The sequence below is a fragment of the Alligator mississippiensis genome, chromosome 4 (genome assembly GCF_030867095.1).
Source record: "Alligator mississippiensis isolate rAllMis1 chromosome 4, rAllMis1, whole genome shotgun sequence".
Taxonomy (NCBI): domain Eukaryota; kingdom Metazoa; phylum Chordata; order Crocodylia; family Alligatoridae; genus Alligator; species Alligator mississippiensis.
The window spans coordinates 121,895,332-121,910,386 of NC_081827.1; the positions used below are offsets into that span (position 1 = coordinate 121,895,332).

General features: G+C 39.9%; 1 long non-coding RNA gene across 2 annotated transcripts; it reads left to right on the top strand.

Annotated features, from left to right (window-relative positions):
* The first annotated feature begins 34 nt into the window (after positions 1–34).
* Positions 35–14,771, top strand: LOC109283595 (uncharacterized). 2 transcript variants are annotated; one of them, XR_002090826.2, is made up of 6 exons: positions 35–176; positions 1,207–1,241; positions 2,863–2,885; positions 5,202–5,324; positions 8,066–8,187; positions 13,817–14,771. It is a non-coding gene; the product is annotated as an uncharacterized LOC109283595 (long non-coding RNA). The 2 variants fall into 2 exon arrangements; XR_009461820.1 differs by lacking the exons at positions 8,066–8,187; positions 13,817–14,771 and adding an exon at positions 7,405–8,058.
* Positions 14,772–15,055: the final 284 nt, after the last annotated feature.

Genomic DNA, 15,055 nt, shown 5'->3' on the forward strand with positions numbered 1-15,055 from the left:
CATCCGGCACCGCTCCCGCCCCGCCACAGCCTCGGGGAGGAGCCGGGGCACTGCAGTGCCCCCTTCTCGCTCTTTCCTGCTTTAAACATTAGAAGCCAATTGCCAAAAGTCTTTTTCAGAACTCCGATCTTTTTTAAAGGGATCTGACCTCGTCCCTGCGGATCTGATGGGAGAAGGTGCTATGAGTTTCGGTGGTCTGGAGGCAGAAGGAACCACAACCCGTGGAAGAGGATCCCGCTTGTATTGGACCGACTAGATATTTGCAAACGCCTTATTTGAATCTTTTTTTTTAATCTTTTATTAAACAAACTAGACCAACTTTTTAAAAAATCTTTTATTAGACCAGCTCGATAGTTGCAAACAAATAATTTTAATTTTTTTATCTTTTATTAAACGTAGACCGACTCTTTATTAGCCCAACTAGATATTTGCAAAGAAGTTTTTTAACCTTTTTCAAATCTTTTATTAGACCTACACCAACTTTTTAAAATCTTTTTTAGACCAACTAGATATTTGCAAACTAATTATTTTATTATTTTAATCTTTTATTAAACCAACTAGACCAACTTTTTTTTATCTTTTATTAGACCAACTAGATATTTGCAAACAAATTATTTTAATTATGTAAAATCTTTTATTAAACCAACTAGACCAACTTTTTAAAAATTATTAGCCCAACTAGGTATTTGCAAACAAGTTTTTAAACCTTTTAAATCTTTTATTAGGCCTAAACCAATGTCTTTTTTATTTTATTAGATGAACTAGATATTTGCAAACAAATAATTTAATTTTTTTATCTTATATTAAACTAACTAGACCAACTTTTTATCTTTTATTAGCCCAACTAGATATTAGCAAACACATTTTTTAGCCTTTTTTAAACTTTTTAATTAGATCAACTAGACCAACTTTTAAAATCTTTCAGTAGACAAACTAGATTTTTGCAAACAAGTTTTTTAACCTTTTTAAATCTTTTAGTAGACCAACTAGATCAACACTTTTTATCTTTTATTAGACCACTTAGATATTGTAAGCACATTGTTTTAATTAATTATTTGCATTATTTTAATTTGTTTGCAAATATCTAGTTGGTCTAATAAAATATACCACCTCTTCCATGAGTTTTGATTCCTATGAGTTTAGGAAAGAGGAAAAGTACATTTGGCAAATTAAATGCTGAGACTCCCTTTATCTTTGCTGTTTCAGATTGGACAACATGTATGAGTAACCATGGACAAAGGGTATATATGTTTTTAATCTAAGTTAATTATACATATTATTACATTGTGTGTTTATATGAGCTTCTGTCATCCAAGCCATATTGCTTTGTCTTTATAAAGTCAAGTATTGTAACAGTCTGTGCTTGAGTGCTTATCTCCCCCCAGCAAGGCACACCACCCCCCTCTCCCCCACCCCAACTTCAAAACACGTCAGCTACTAACTCTACCCCCAGCTTGGGATCAGAGGAGAGCAGGGCTGGACAGGATCTCAGCAGATCCTCTAGCAGGAGCATCCCTGACTAAAGCAGCTGACTTCTTGATCTTACTTTGAGAGTGGTGGGTGGGGAGGCGGCTGTCTGTAAAGCTTTATTAGGAGCTGAGAGAGACATTATGGCCTTGTTTGCATTTCCTGGAAGCCTCCCCCAACCCCCCTAAAACTCTCCCCAAAATGGAACAGATAGCATGAGCCTTTTAAAGCCAAGTGAAAATTCAGTCATCCTGAAACTTTTTTTTTCTTTACGTGATTTGTACGGCAATTGTTTCTCAGGTAGACCAAGACTTCAGAGTTTGGTGAGGACTTTTTTCACGTGTGCTTAAATTGGGAGTAGGAAAAGCTAAGTACCTTTGATTCGGAAGTATTTTGAAAGTGGTTTATGTGTTCTGAGTTCCAGTTGTGTTACAGATTTGAACCAGTTTCTGGTGACTTATACTGGTTTATGTGTAACGTCTCTCCCTAGCCTCTGTGAGTGTATATGTATAATAAATATGTGTGTGTGCATATTTGTGTATGCATTTGTGTATATGTATTAGTGGGGGGAGCAACCACAAAGTAACCCTGCACGCTTCCCGAGTGCCACTCCAATCAATTTCCCTTGCCTCATTTGCAGTTCTGCTTTGTCCTCTCTGTCCTTTCCCCAATCTGCTGTAGGCCACACACAAAGGCTGCCCATGTCACTTGTGGCACACATGCCACAGGTTGGCCATCCCTATATTATATATATGACATATAGAGATCATAACTCCAGTGTCTTTCATCCAAAGTCTTCAAAGCACGTTACAGTTATTTTGTTACCAATCTCGCAAACAGCACCGCCCTTTACAGATATAAATGGTGTTGTTGGATACTGTGAGGCTACTCAATTGCATTAAGTGATTTGGCTGCCTAAGTCATAAAGCTAGATCCTCAAAAGCTCTCTTCAGTTCCTGCCTCAGCAGCAGATACCTATAGGTGGTAAATTTTCCAAGCCCCTAACTGTGCTGCTGGGCATGTCAGAACTGCCTCAGTCTTGATGCCACTAGCAGTCAGGTTTCTACCCTGTTCCTAATCCTGGTTGGGATTCACACGTAGGGAGTTCCTCCCCTCCATGCCCCATCTTTTCTTGGAATGTAGCTACCAGATATGGCTGCAAACAGAGGATAGGTCCCTCTCCATCCTTTGACTCAATGCCCTAGTAGTTTTTCATGGTGGGATGTGAGCAAGTGCTTTTTAAGTCCTTGTGCATGAGAGAATTTAAATGAACATTTCCTACTTCTCCAGAGTGTGCTTCAGCATTAAGCTATAGAGTATTCTGGAATGAGGCTCTGAATTTCTTCTGTTCCACATTGTTTTAAAATGCTCAAGTATTCTTTTTTTTTTTTACAGGGAACTGAGGTCTCCCCAGCCAGGTGAGCACCACAACCACTAGAATCCAGAAGCATGAATATTCCACAAAAAACAGAACCACTTGAACAGAAGAACATGAGAGAACCCCACTCCACAATACTTGGCAGCATGCCTGGTGCTTAGCAAACTCTTATTCTGAGAGGTTAAAAATATAGATAGCTTTAAGCCTTGTGACACAGATGAATGCCTTGAATCCAAGTCTCTCAGGTCCATCTAAGTACCTGAATCTAATACTGTTGTTTTTTTTTTTAAAGGATTGACCCAGTTGCCCTACTCCTTAAGAGGAATCAAAATCCCACCCAAGAGTAGAGAAGTATTCACCTCCTGAGGCAGTGAGCGGGGGTTGGATTATGATCTTTTCATTGACATTCCCTATTGGCTAGATTTGGCAATTCCTTTTCTGCATCCCTATCGTGAGCACAATACACTTCCCAGATATTATATAAAATAAATAGTTAATTTGAGGCTGTGGATTACATTAGATAGCATGCTACCTAAAATGTAGGTGCAACATAACTCCTTTTGTGGCTTGAGACCAGCGATTGTTACCTGGGTGGCTATACTTGTTTGGAGGGCCATAAGATCCTTTTAAAGGCTCTGCTGGAGGGATGCTGCACTGTGTTAACCCTATTCAGTGTGTGAGTGCCTACATATGATTCACCAAAGAAACCCAGAAATGTAATATGCAAGTCCCTAGTGTCAAAATCTTTCTGGTCAGTTGCAGTCCTTCTGAGATCTTTGCAACAGAAGAATTACTTCATTATTTTTTCATTGTCAAAAATAAAAATATCACTTGGGAATACTGTTCTTTTACAAATGAGAGAGAGAGAGAGAGAGAGGAACATATGTATTGGACATAAATAGCATGATTATTTATTAAATTCTTAAATGAAGACCAAACTGCATGAGTTTTCCAAATAAATATCGCTAGGTGCACATAATAGAATTAGGCTAATGCAGAAAAAAATATTCAAATTAATTTGTACTTTTAATTAATTCACTTTGGCCATGTTCCCATAACTTTTAGGTTTATTTTAGTTAGTATATTTGCAATCAAGTTTTATTAGCAATTGATTTAATAGAAAGAAATGTTCAGCTCATGAGCACAAATAATCATGTAGCACATATGAATGTATACTTCTTGTATACATTCATACAAAAAGTATTTTGTAAAAGTTGCTTATTTATTACAGAATGAAAACAGTACTTTGATTTGTATGCAGCTAAACAATGCAGTTTAAATTGCAAGAGCAATCAACACAACATTTGCAACAAATTATTTAGGACTACTTCCAAAATATGACTTGTTAAAAGTTTTTTTGTAGTAAACAAGGCAGAATTCATCAAACATTTTAAGATGAATTATTTGCTTGGCTGTAGCATGAAATATTTAGTGATGCCATTGTTTTGTCTCTTTTACAATTATTTACTTCAATGAAAAGAGATATTACACCATGCCATTCTGAATTGCAATTTATTTTACATTTTCTTTCTATTGATGTAAAAGGCTATACAAGGGAAAAGGAGATTTGATTCAACCTGTTTCTTGAATTGAGTTTACACATTTTCTTAAACCCAACTCAGAATTCTTTACAACATCTTCAGTGCTAATAGGATCGTGGAAAACTACTCAAAAGATGTAAAGAAAATGAGTTGTCACACACAAATGTTTTTTTCAGTGTGATCAACAGTTCAGAGGAGAGGTTTCTGAAAGTTTCTGTAGCTCACATTCCTATATAAATAGTCTCTTTGCATCCTACTGATTATAACTGTATGTTACAACTGTATCTGCTCTCATCCCACTGACTGAGATGTACACTTGAAGGATCTAGAGCAGGAATTCCTACACTTAGGATATAATCCTAAAACCATAGCCAATCAAGTTGACAGAGCCAGATTCAGAACCTGCTCTGACCAGATACTATACAAACCCTGAGACAAGGACAAGAGAATCCCTTTGTTTGTCACTTACAGCCCATAGTTCGAACACCTTAGACACATCATTAATGACCTTCAAAACCTCCTGCAAAATAAGGACTACCTCAAGATAGCCATAGGGACAAACCTGTCCTGGTTTACAGACAGCCCCTCCAACCTTAAATAGTGTCTCTCCAATAACAAACTAGCTCCAAACACTATTCCCACCAAGGTGTCAGACCTTGCTCCAGACACTTTTCTCCTTTATCAACACAGACCACGTCAACACTGGACCAAATAATATAAGGTATAACATCCAAGATTCATTTACCTTCATCTCTACCAACACCATATATGGCATCATGTATTTACAGTGTTCTGTTGCTATCTATATTGGACAGACAGGTGATCTCTACATGAAAGACTGCATAAACACTGATTTGACGTCAATTCCAGAAAGACATTCAAGACTGGGACAGAACATTTTAACCTCCCTGGACATTCCATCTCAGACTGCAAAACAGGTGATTTTAGAGACAAAAATTTTAAAACTTGAATGGGAAATTGTAGAACAAGATATCATCCACAGATTGGATTGTATTAGGCATGGTATAAACCAGCAGTCAACAACCTTTTTGAGCTGTAGGCCAGAGCAACCCAGTTCAGGTCAAAGGCTGGTAGGAGGGTGGGCAGGACCCAGCTGCCACCTCTACTCTTCCCCATGACAGCACAAGCGAAGCTCCGGTCACTGCCCCTTTTTCCCACAGTGCAGTGGGGAAAGTAACTGCTAACAAAGCTCCCCATTACCAAATGCTGTGGAAATCCCACACCCATGAGATGGATTGAATGGCCCTATGTATCAGATCTAGGCCATAGGTTGCCAAACCCTGGTCTAAACCAAGAGTACAGGTTTGTACCCATTACCTAGAGTATCTTTTATAATCCCTAGGTACTCTCAATGAGTTAACTTTGTTTTTTTTCTCTGCTACCCACCTTGTCTCTTCTAGCAATAGCCTGCTCCTTTTCCCCCTTTACCTATCCTTTATATTCTAATTACTGCTTTTCTTTAGGAGTATCTGATGAAGTAACTTGCTGCTCATGAAAGCTTATCCATCTCTAAGTTATTTGGTTTATACAGTGTATATCTGCTCTGCCTTCTGACTAACATCAGACTATCACTGTTAACTACCTTTCTATAGTCCAACACCACGCATTCGACAGTGCCAGTGAAAAAGATGAAGATGAAATTGGCACATCAACTGTCATGGCCTAACTTAAGTAATTAAGCAGCAAAAATAGCAAAAGGTAAATTAGGCTCCAAACCTGTAATCTAAAGTGAATTTGCAGTGTCTAGATTGTAATATCTGCAGAGCGAGGTTTCTATTTTAATAATATATTCAGTGGCTAGCATAGTTTATGACTGAGGCTTCCAAGTAATACTGCAATGCAAGTATTAAGAAAATCATAGACATGTAACCCACACTACAGGATTGAGGACTTAAAATACTTTCTACTTTAGTATTTAAACTTTTTATTATATAAGGGAGAAGGAATTTTAAATGTTAATCTTTCCTCATGAGTGCCTTATAAGGATAGACATCTACTACTGTTTTTGCAGATGTGTGAATCATATGGAAGAGAATGTCATTGAAAAATAATTATAATTTAAGTCTTCCCTGAGAAGTAAACATTCAAATTAATAGTAAAAGTTTAGCAAAGTATAAAACTAGGTCAATATATTGGTGGTACTTACATGAAAATACAATCTGAGCAGTTTCTAACTTGTCTGTTTTTAGTAGCTTGTGGAATGTTAATTCTGCCTTTTTTTAGTTCAAGTATTTATAGCACAAAAATAAAATTTATCTTTAACTACAATCACTGGGAAGCTAACATGTTCCTCCTTTAAAATGTTAAGTCTTGTGCACAAAGGAAGTAATATGCTTTCCTTTGCTGTCCTTTGCTCTGGTTGGTCATTGTTAGGGTTATCCATCAGGATGCAGATGGTTCTAGGTTGCAGACTTCATTGGAGACAGTTTTTCATTCAGGTGAAATGAGACAGAATGTTAGGGCACCTTTTCTATCCCCCTTCCCTGAACAGGGCGAGCAGAATAAGCCTCCCCCCTCATCGTTATTGCAGCTGCCATATTGCACACTGAATTCCAAGTGTATTTTCATCCAGATGATAAACCCAGGGACTGTACATAGGAATTAATAGCATTGAAAACATTCTGACCTGTCGTGGTCTTTCTGAGTTCTTTGTGGCAGAAGATAGCTCTATTATTTTTCTGTAGTCAAAAACTGAGTGAAAACTTAGAGCTGACGTTTTCCAAGGTATGCCTCAAGTCTAAAATGGTTGAGAACCACTGCCATAGGACTTCCTATTGAAGGAAGATGCCTGTTTATATTTTCTTGTAACATGAGAATGCTGTTACACATCAGTCACCACATGCTACTTTGTGGGAAGGAAACCTTATTCCAATGGCAAGGAAAACCAAGACAACTGGATATTTCTATTCTGCTGCAGCCTTCATTATGAAGTATTCCTTCTCTGTCTGTCTGCTCTACCACTGAGAACTTTTATTTTGGTTTTTGGATATCTGTTAGTCTGGAAACCTTGTTCCTGACCTTGCCACCATGGGTGACCCCACCAGGAATACAAAATGCCAGAAGCGGCATTGCTCTTGACATCATTAGTAGTGCACAAGCTACTCCACTACATCAAGGTTGCGATCCTTGGGAGGGAGGACTGATGTAAGGTAAACTCTGAATGTGATTCAGGATTGAAAGACAAGAAAGTATAATTAAAAACTTAACCCAAGAAAGGGGTTGAGTATTATTTTTGGAAACTAAGGACAAGAAAAACACAATGAAAACAAGGCAGACAGGGTTTTTTGGGTAGATGTGGTATCTTTTATTAGACCAACTAAACAGTTGGAAAAATATTCTTTGCAAGCTTTCAGGCACAAGCACCCTTCTTCAGGCATAGGGAGAGTCTGTTGGTGTTTTTGTGCTCTCCTGGGTAGAACAGAAGCCAATATGATAAAAGCAGGTCTGAGAAAATGCAAATGTGTGGTAGTGAAGTTCATAGGGAATAGGAGACAATAGGTATGAGACAGGTAGGTTGGGGGGAGGGGGAACATTGAACTAGTGATAAAATATAGCTGGAACAATGCAGACAGGTTACCTGGGGTTATCAGATGGCAGGCAAGTTATAATGTGCCATAAATCCAATGTCTATATTTAGTCCATGATTTTTTGTATCCAGTAGGTTTACGAAGTGAAGTTTGCAGACTCATCTACAAAAGGTGTTTTGTAAATTCCCTTTGAAGATTAGAACTGAGAGATTGGCGAAAGAGTGGATGTCTTTTGAGAAGTGCGCACCCACAGGTAATTGGGCATTTTTGTCTTTGATAGATTTTTGGTATCCATTCATTGTGGTACGCAGTTGTTGTTTGGTTTCTCCCACATATTTTCCATCAGGGCATTTAGTGCATTGGATGAGATATATTACATTTCTGGAGGTGCAGGTATAAGATCCAGGAATGGTGATGGTTCTGTTATGGGGTGAAGTAATTGTGGGAGTAATGGAGAGGTGTTGGCAGGTTTGACATTTTTTGTCCTGGCATGGTCTGTGTCCATTAGGTGTGGTTGGGTCATAGGAAGTTTGCTTCTGGTGATGAGGTTGGTAAGGTTTGGTACTTGTTTAAAGGCTAGGATGGGTGGTTCTGGGAAGATCTCTTTAAGAATTGGGTCTTCTTCTTGTATGGATTGCAATTGTTTGTGGATTTTCCATATAAGTTCCAGGGAAGGATGGTATGTCATAACTAATGGTGTACAGCTGCGGTACAAAAAGAAAATTCCCATGAATTACACATTATTAAATACCATCCTTTCCAGGATGGTACTTAGTAGGGGTGAGCGAAGCGGGCCCTATTCAATTCAGATTTGGATTCAGATTCTGCCCGAATCAGGGACAGTGATTTGATTTGTTGATTTGGATCACTGTCCCTGATTCTATTCGGCTGAATCTGAATCTGAAGATTCAATACTGAATCAGTGATTTGGACACAGACACAGGTTTAAATGGGTTTTTTTTTACATACCTTGAGGTAACAGGCATGGCTCGTGATTGCTGCAATGCTGTGGTTCATGGAGTGTCCCACAGGAGTGCAGGGGGAGGCCCTCCATATGCTCGACAGCAAGCCAGGGAGTGAACTGGAAGTAGTTCCTGTCCACTTTTGGGTCTGCCATGGAGCACGCTGGGGAGGCCCCCCATGCCTCTCTGGCAATCAGCCGCAGAGAGACTCTGAGTGTCCTCCCAGACCCAAGAGGCACCAGTCACCGAGCCAGGGAGGTGCAGGGAGGCCCCCAGCATGCTTCCCGATGGACACAGAAGTTGACTGGAAGTGTCACCGGTCCACTTCTGGGTCTGCTGCTGAGCATGCTGGGGAGCCCCCCGTGCCCCTGTGGGACACACAATGCGCTCCAGCATCGCAGTGTTCACAAGCCGCCTGCTACCTAGAGTATATAGAAAAAACATTTAAAGCTGTCTCTATGTTGAACCTCTGAATCTTTCCAAATCTCTCTGAATAGATTCAGAGGGTTCCATTTCAATTTGAGTGATTAAAGGGTCCCCTGATTTGCTTTGGATTCAGAGATTCAGCTACCGAATTGGGCTAAATCTCCACTGAATTGAATCAGGGATTGAAGCTTCGCACAGCTCTAGTATTTAGTTGGTTTAATGAAAGATTCACATCTACCCAAAGAACCTTATCTACCTATGTCCTTAGACCAACACAGCTACAACCAACAAGCCTAAAACAATGAAAACAAAAAACTTAGCATTACTTATATGGCACAAGTCTCTCCTGGAGACTGGAGAAGCTGTGCAGCTGAGGACTCTTGTGTTGCAGACACTCAGAGCAGGAAAGCAATGGGGTAAAGTAGCTGGTGTGACAGGGAGCTTACTGCAGTGCTGAGGGTGCAGGGATACCTCCTGAGACTGGCCTCAGAACAGAGGAGAGAGGAACTGTTGCTCCAGCAGGCCCAGGTGGCAGGACTAAAGAAGAGCACCTGCAGAGGGCACAGGGAAGGCACTTGACTCCTAGGGGTTGAGCTTCATGAAGATACAAGCAAGCTGAGACTAGCAAGGGGGCAGCCACTAGGGAAGGCTTCCATCCTCAGGGGGAAGCAGAACTGAGTGACCAAGCAAGAACAGCTGGTTAAAACTTCAAGTAAGGACCTGGGGCTCATGAGGAGCTTGTTTTTTTTTATGCTGTCTGTGGGCTTATGCTTTCTGTTATAGCCCAAGGGCTGGCCTTTTTGTTGCTTGCCCCATTTTGGGTGCCTGTGAGCACATGAAAGTTTGGGGACCCAGCAGACAAATCTGGAGCCTGGGAGTGTCCTTTTCAGAAACAGCAAAGAATGTATCCAGGGCCAGTGAGGTTCTTAAAGACAGAGTCTGGAAAGAGCCCTGTGTTGAACGGAGGTGCCGGGAGCCAGTTGAGCCTCTTAGGGACATGGGAACCAAGAAGCAGCAGGGGGTTGGAGTGAGGTCGAGTGCCCACCACATGGAGAAAGTGGACTGAAAGTGGCACCTGCCACATGGCAATATCAAGCTTGGCCTGAGGTCTGAGCTATCAAACTGGACTGGGTCCCCACTAAACCAAGTTATTGGACTGGGGCCAAGGTCCACTGAACTGAGCTAGAAGACTGACTGGGGCCAAGGGCCCAACTGAACATTAACTGGCAATACCTGTGAGGCATGTGCATAGTTAGAAGGGAGGTTGGAGACCATGAAATGGACCCATAAGGTCCAGTGTTGCTAGTGTACTAATCAATGGCAGACCAGCAGCTGCTTTACAGGTCCTGGGCAGTTTTCCAAGTGAACCAATTCCAGCAAGGCATGGCAGGAAAGAGAATGGAGGGGAGACCAGGGATCTCAAGCAGGGTAGAAGTTGCACAGGTACCAAGGGGGACCCATTACAGCTCCTGGGCATAGATCTGTCACAGTAATGCTAACTGTGGATATTCACACAAAGGACGTGTGTATGTAATAAATGAGACTCCTGCCCTTTAAACCCTGTCAACTGAGGGAGCTGAAGTAGATTCTTAACTACGAAGAATTCCAACTCCAACAAACATATGCTTGAGAAAGATGGCTTATTTTATCTCTCTCCACCTTTCCTTTTATTTCCCTGAATATTTCCCTGAAATATTTCTGCAAATACTTGTCAGTGCTCTCACTGTGTATATTGAATTTTGTAATCTGTCACTTTAAAGGGACACTGTTATCATTAATCCCATATTGAAGGTGCTACTTACTAGTAATTTATGGATTTAGTCATGAAAAATTATATCACACAAGTATTTTACTGGTATGAATAAAGTTATTTTTGCTCTTAAGATTATACACAATCTATTCCAAGAAAACCATTATTTAACTAACTTCTAAAACTATGTTTACTTTTCTTTCTAAAATTGTGTTTACATCTCTCCCAAACATAGAGTGGTCCAAAAAAAAATCTCACCAAAAAGAAACCTTGCTTCTTGCATATTTCCAATAACCATCATGGCTACAATAACACTCCAATCCTACTCTGTTTGTTTTTCACCATTTATACCCCTCTTTAATTACTGTGCATTTCACACCATTTAGACTATAGTAAAGTCAGTTTTGTGCTTAGCTCTCATGCAGTAACACAGTATAATAGTCCATGTGTTTCCAGTAGTATAGAAGAATGCTTTTAAAAAAAATATTGAACTGCATTTATTATCTTCTTAAATACACACCAATTTTGGTTAAAATAGTAACATTTCATTAAAGATCTCTAATTTTAAAAATGCTACTTTTAAAGGAAGATCTTTTAAAAGGGGTTGAACACCCTAATATTCTACACTTAACAGGTCAAACTATGAAAGGGAAAGTTGAAATTAAGTTAAAATCAGAGTGTAAGGAGAGATGCAGTCATCATTCTAAGACGCCACTGCCCCTAGCAGATGCTTCTGAAATCAGCACTGCTGGTTTAATTTCATTCTAAATCATCTCTATGTGTATTTAAACCCATGCTCTGGGGTTGGGGGGCGGGGGGAGGTAGGGTGGGGATCCTTTAATTAGAGTGGCTCTGAGAGCCACTCCAATTAAAGTGCTCAGAGCATCATGTGTATCAGCATCCCCACACTGAAAAATGATGGCGGGGGTACTTCAGCTAAAGCTCATTGAATGAGCTTTAGTTAAAGCACCCCTGCTGCCATTTTTCAGCACAGGAATGCTGATACATGTGACCTTGGAGTCTGCTGGAGTGTGGTAATTAATTAATTAATTAAGTCTGCTCTGATGCATTGTAATTATAGCACATTGGAGCAGTCTTACATGTGTATAGGTGTCCTATGTCTATGCACACACACAAAAATAACTAAATTGGTTTAAATTTTTATTTTTTATTTCTGAATGTCTTATTTTAATTGTAATCAAGTCAATTTGTTACCAGCTTAAGTTCAGTCAAGGTAGTTTATAGTCTGAAATAAATTTTCACTTATAACCTGCGTGCATATATTTAAACGCTCCAGGAGAATTCTCCCAGGTTTGTTTTCCTAGTAGAAAAACTTACACCAAAATCCCTGTAAAGACATTTGAGATGAGGAACAGGGAGCTTCTGGTGCTGATATTGGCCTGCCAGGAGGCCCTAGAGTACAAAGTATTGCAGTTCAGGTAAGGGGTATGAGGTCTGAAGGGTCAGTGAAGGGGGTGCAGAAGGATCTGCAAGATCAGTGATGGAGGTACAGGGTTTTCTGGATCATTGAAGTGGGGTGGGGTATCTTCCAGATCTGACGGGGGTGGGAGGATTTGCCAGATCAGTGATGGGGACAAGGCAGTCTGCTGGGTCAGTAATGGACAGCAGGGGGTTTGCTGGGTCAGCAACATGGAAAGCATGTTACTCCAGGCCTGCCCCATGCCCAGTCTTCTAGCTTTGAATTCCCTATGCCATGTCCAGCCCAGCTACAGATGGGCAGGGAACTGTGCTTCTCAGCACTAAGTGCTGAAGTCCTATCAGGGGATGCTGGTGCCAAATGAGTCCAATTATAGGGGACAGGTTGGCCAGTTCCACTCTGGCTTGAGTGGACTCCAGGCTGATTGGGTCCAAAACATGGTGGGGTTCTGCTGGAGGCAGAACATGCCCCCTACATGCTTTGGTGCTAGGCTTTTCAAGCCAGAAACACTCAGGGGGCATGTTCTGCTCCATGCTTGTTTGGGCTAACACACTCTCTCTCTTGATCTGTGGGGGAAGAAGGGAACAGGGAGCTAAGCAAACTGGGATTCTAAATAACTGTCATTCAGCCTCCTGAAAGATATTTTCCCAGGCACCATTTCACTTGTGTTGTTCCTGAGGTTTTTTTCTTCCAGAATAGCCATTTTTGATCTGGAAGAAAAGTCATGAACTTGGAGTTTCTCCTGGAGAGCAGGAACTCTCCCAAGAGAAACTAAACATCTGTTTATAGGCATAAACTGAAATTTCCAAAGATAAAAATTGAAACACGTTTAGTTATTTTAGTTCCTATTCTAAGACAAACCCTCAGATTCTTAACTGATGTTTTCTAAATCTTTAATCCCTTTAATAATAATGTTGTTTGTGTACACTTTGAATTTATCTAAGCTTGGGCAAGGGAAATCAATTGCAGTTTTGTTTTAATATGGTCAGCATTACTTTCAGGTTCCCACTGGGTTTCTTTTTTTTTTCCTCTTGTTTTTGTTGTCATTGGCACTGTAGAGATTGGAAGCACTTAAGGGCTATAGTTATTGACTTGGAAGTAATTGTTTCCACTGAAATTAAACCAGAAGTCATGGAAATATTTTTCTTGGTTTGAGATTATGTTAGAGCTGGTCTGAGCTGTATTTGAGTTAGTGTTTTAAGAGCACCTGCTATTTAGTTCTACAAAGGAGACATTTTCATTTAAATTTGCTATGCCACACTGAACTGAAAAATGTGTTTGTTTTGTTTTATTTTATTTTTTGTAGCACAGAATATCTTGAATCTTTCTAATGCAGACATGGAATGTGAAGAACACAGCATGTTCCCGGAAAGCTTTTACATCTTGAGGGCAGTGTGTAGATGTATTACCAAGACATATTTTGGAAGCCTTATTTTATCTGGAAAGGTTCTCACACAGAATCTCATGAGGAATTTAAAAATGACTTCATTCTCATGCATGTAGTGAGGATGAAAAAGGTTAATCAAAAGTAAGTCTAGGATCATGGGACTCTGAGATAGAAATTAGTCCCAGGTGTAGAACATGACTGAGCAGAGTATAGAGACAGTAATGGAGCTTATCACTACTGCGGGGGGAGGGAAAATGCTGTAGGATTTAACATCTGAGTCTTGCAATTGTTAGAGATGCTCCATGTGCTCACAGCTGTTGCCCCTGCTGCTGAAAGAAACTGGAAAGGAAGAATAATAGAACATGTGCAACAGCAGGCGTTGGTACACAGTAAATACTCAGTTGTAGCCAATTATTTGTATCATTACATATTTGTTAATGAGTTCAGGTTGTATATGAAGCTTAAATTAGCATATAGGAAAATGTAAAGTTATAGGAGTAACTATATCAAAGTGAACAGGGCCATTAGATAAAACAAGGAGACCCCAGCCTTTGGGTAGAGAGAAACCTCCTGCTTTCTATCTGAGCTCGATCACATGATAAATCAAAGAAGCCAAACAGAAGACTAGATACAGCCACTGAGTTGGGTTTTCCTTCATGGATAAATGAAAAGGACAAAGAAGCATTAGTCAGTCTAAACATGTTGCACTGAGAACAATTTTCTTTGGCAGGATGTTATAGGTTATGTGCTATGTCTCCTGTTCTGAAACTACACAGGTATTAATGGCTTCTTAAAAAAATCTGTGGTTTTCTGTTTTTTTTTATTAGGGGTTAATTTGTCTTTAAGAACCATGAATTTGTTTATTGCCCCACGATTAAATGCCTTTAACAAACAAAACTGTGTTCCTGGATAGCTTGCACTTCCCACATTTGTCCTGCCTGTAACTTACCCACATCTGACTTCTCCCCTACTCACAGTTCTTAGCTTTACATGTAGAAATCACCCTTCTGTCTGGAAAGTTTGCTTCACTGCACCACTTTGCTAATAAAACTAAAGATACATTAGTGGTGGGGGTTCTATCCTACCCCTAATGAAATGAGCTACCAATAGATGACCAAGATTGCTTTGGCTTTTATATTAATACACTTTGTTTTGCTT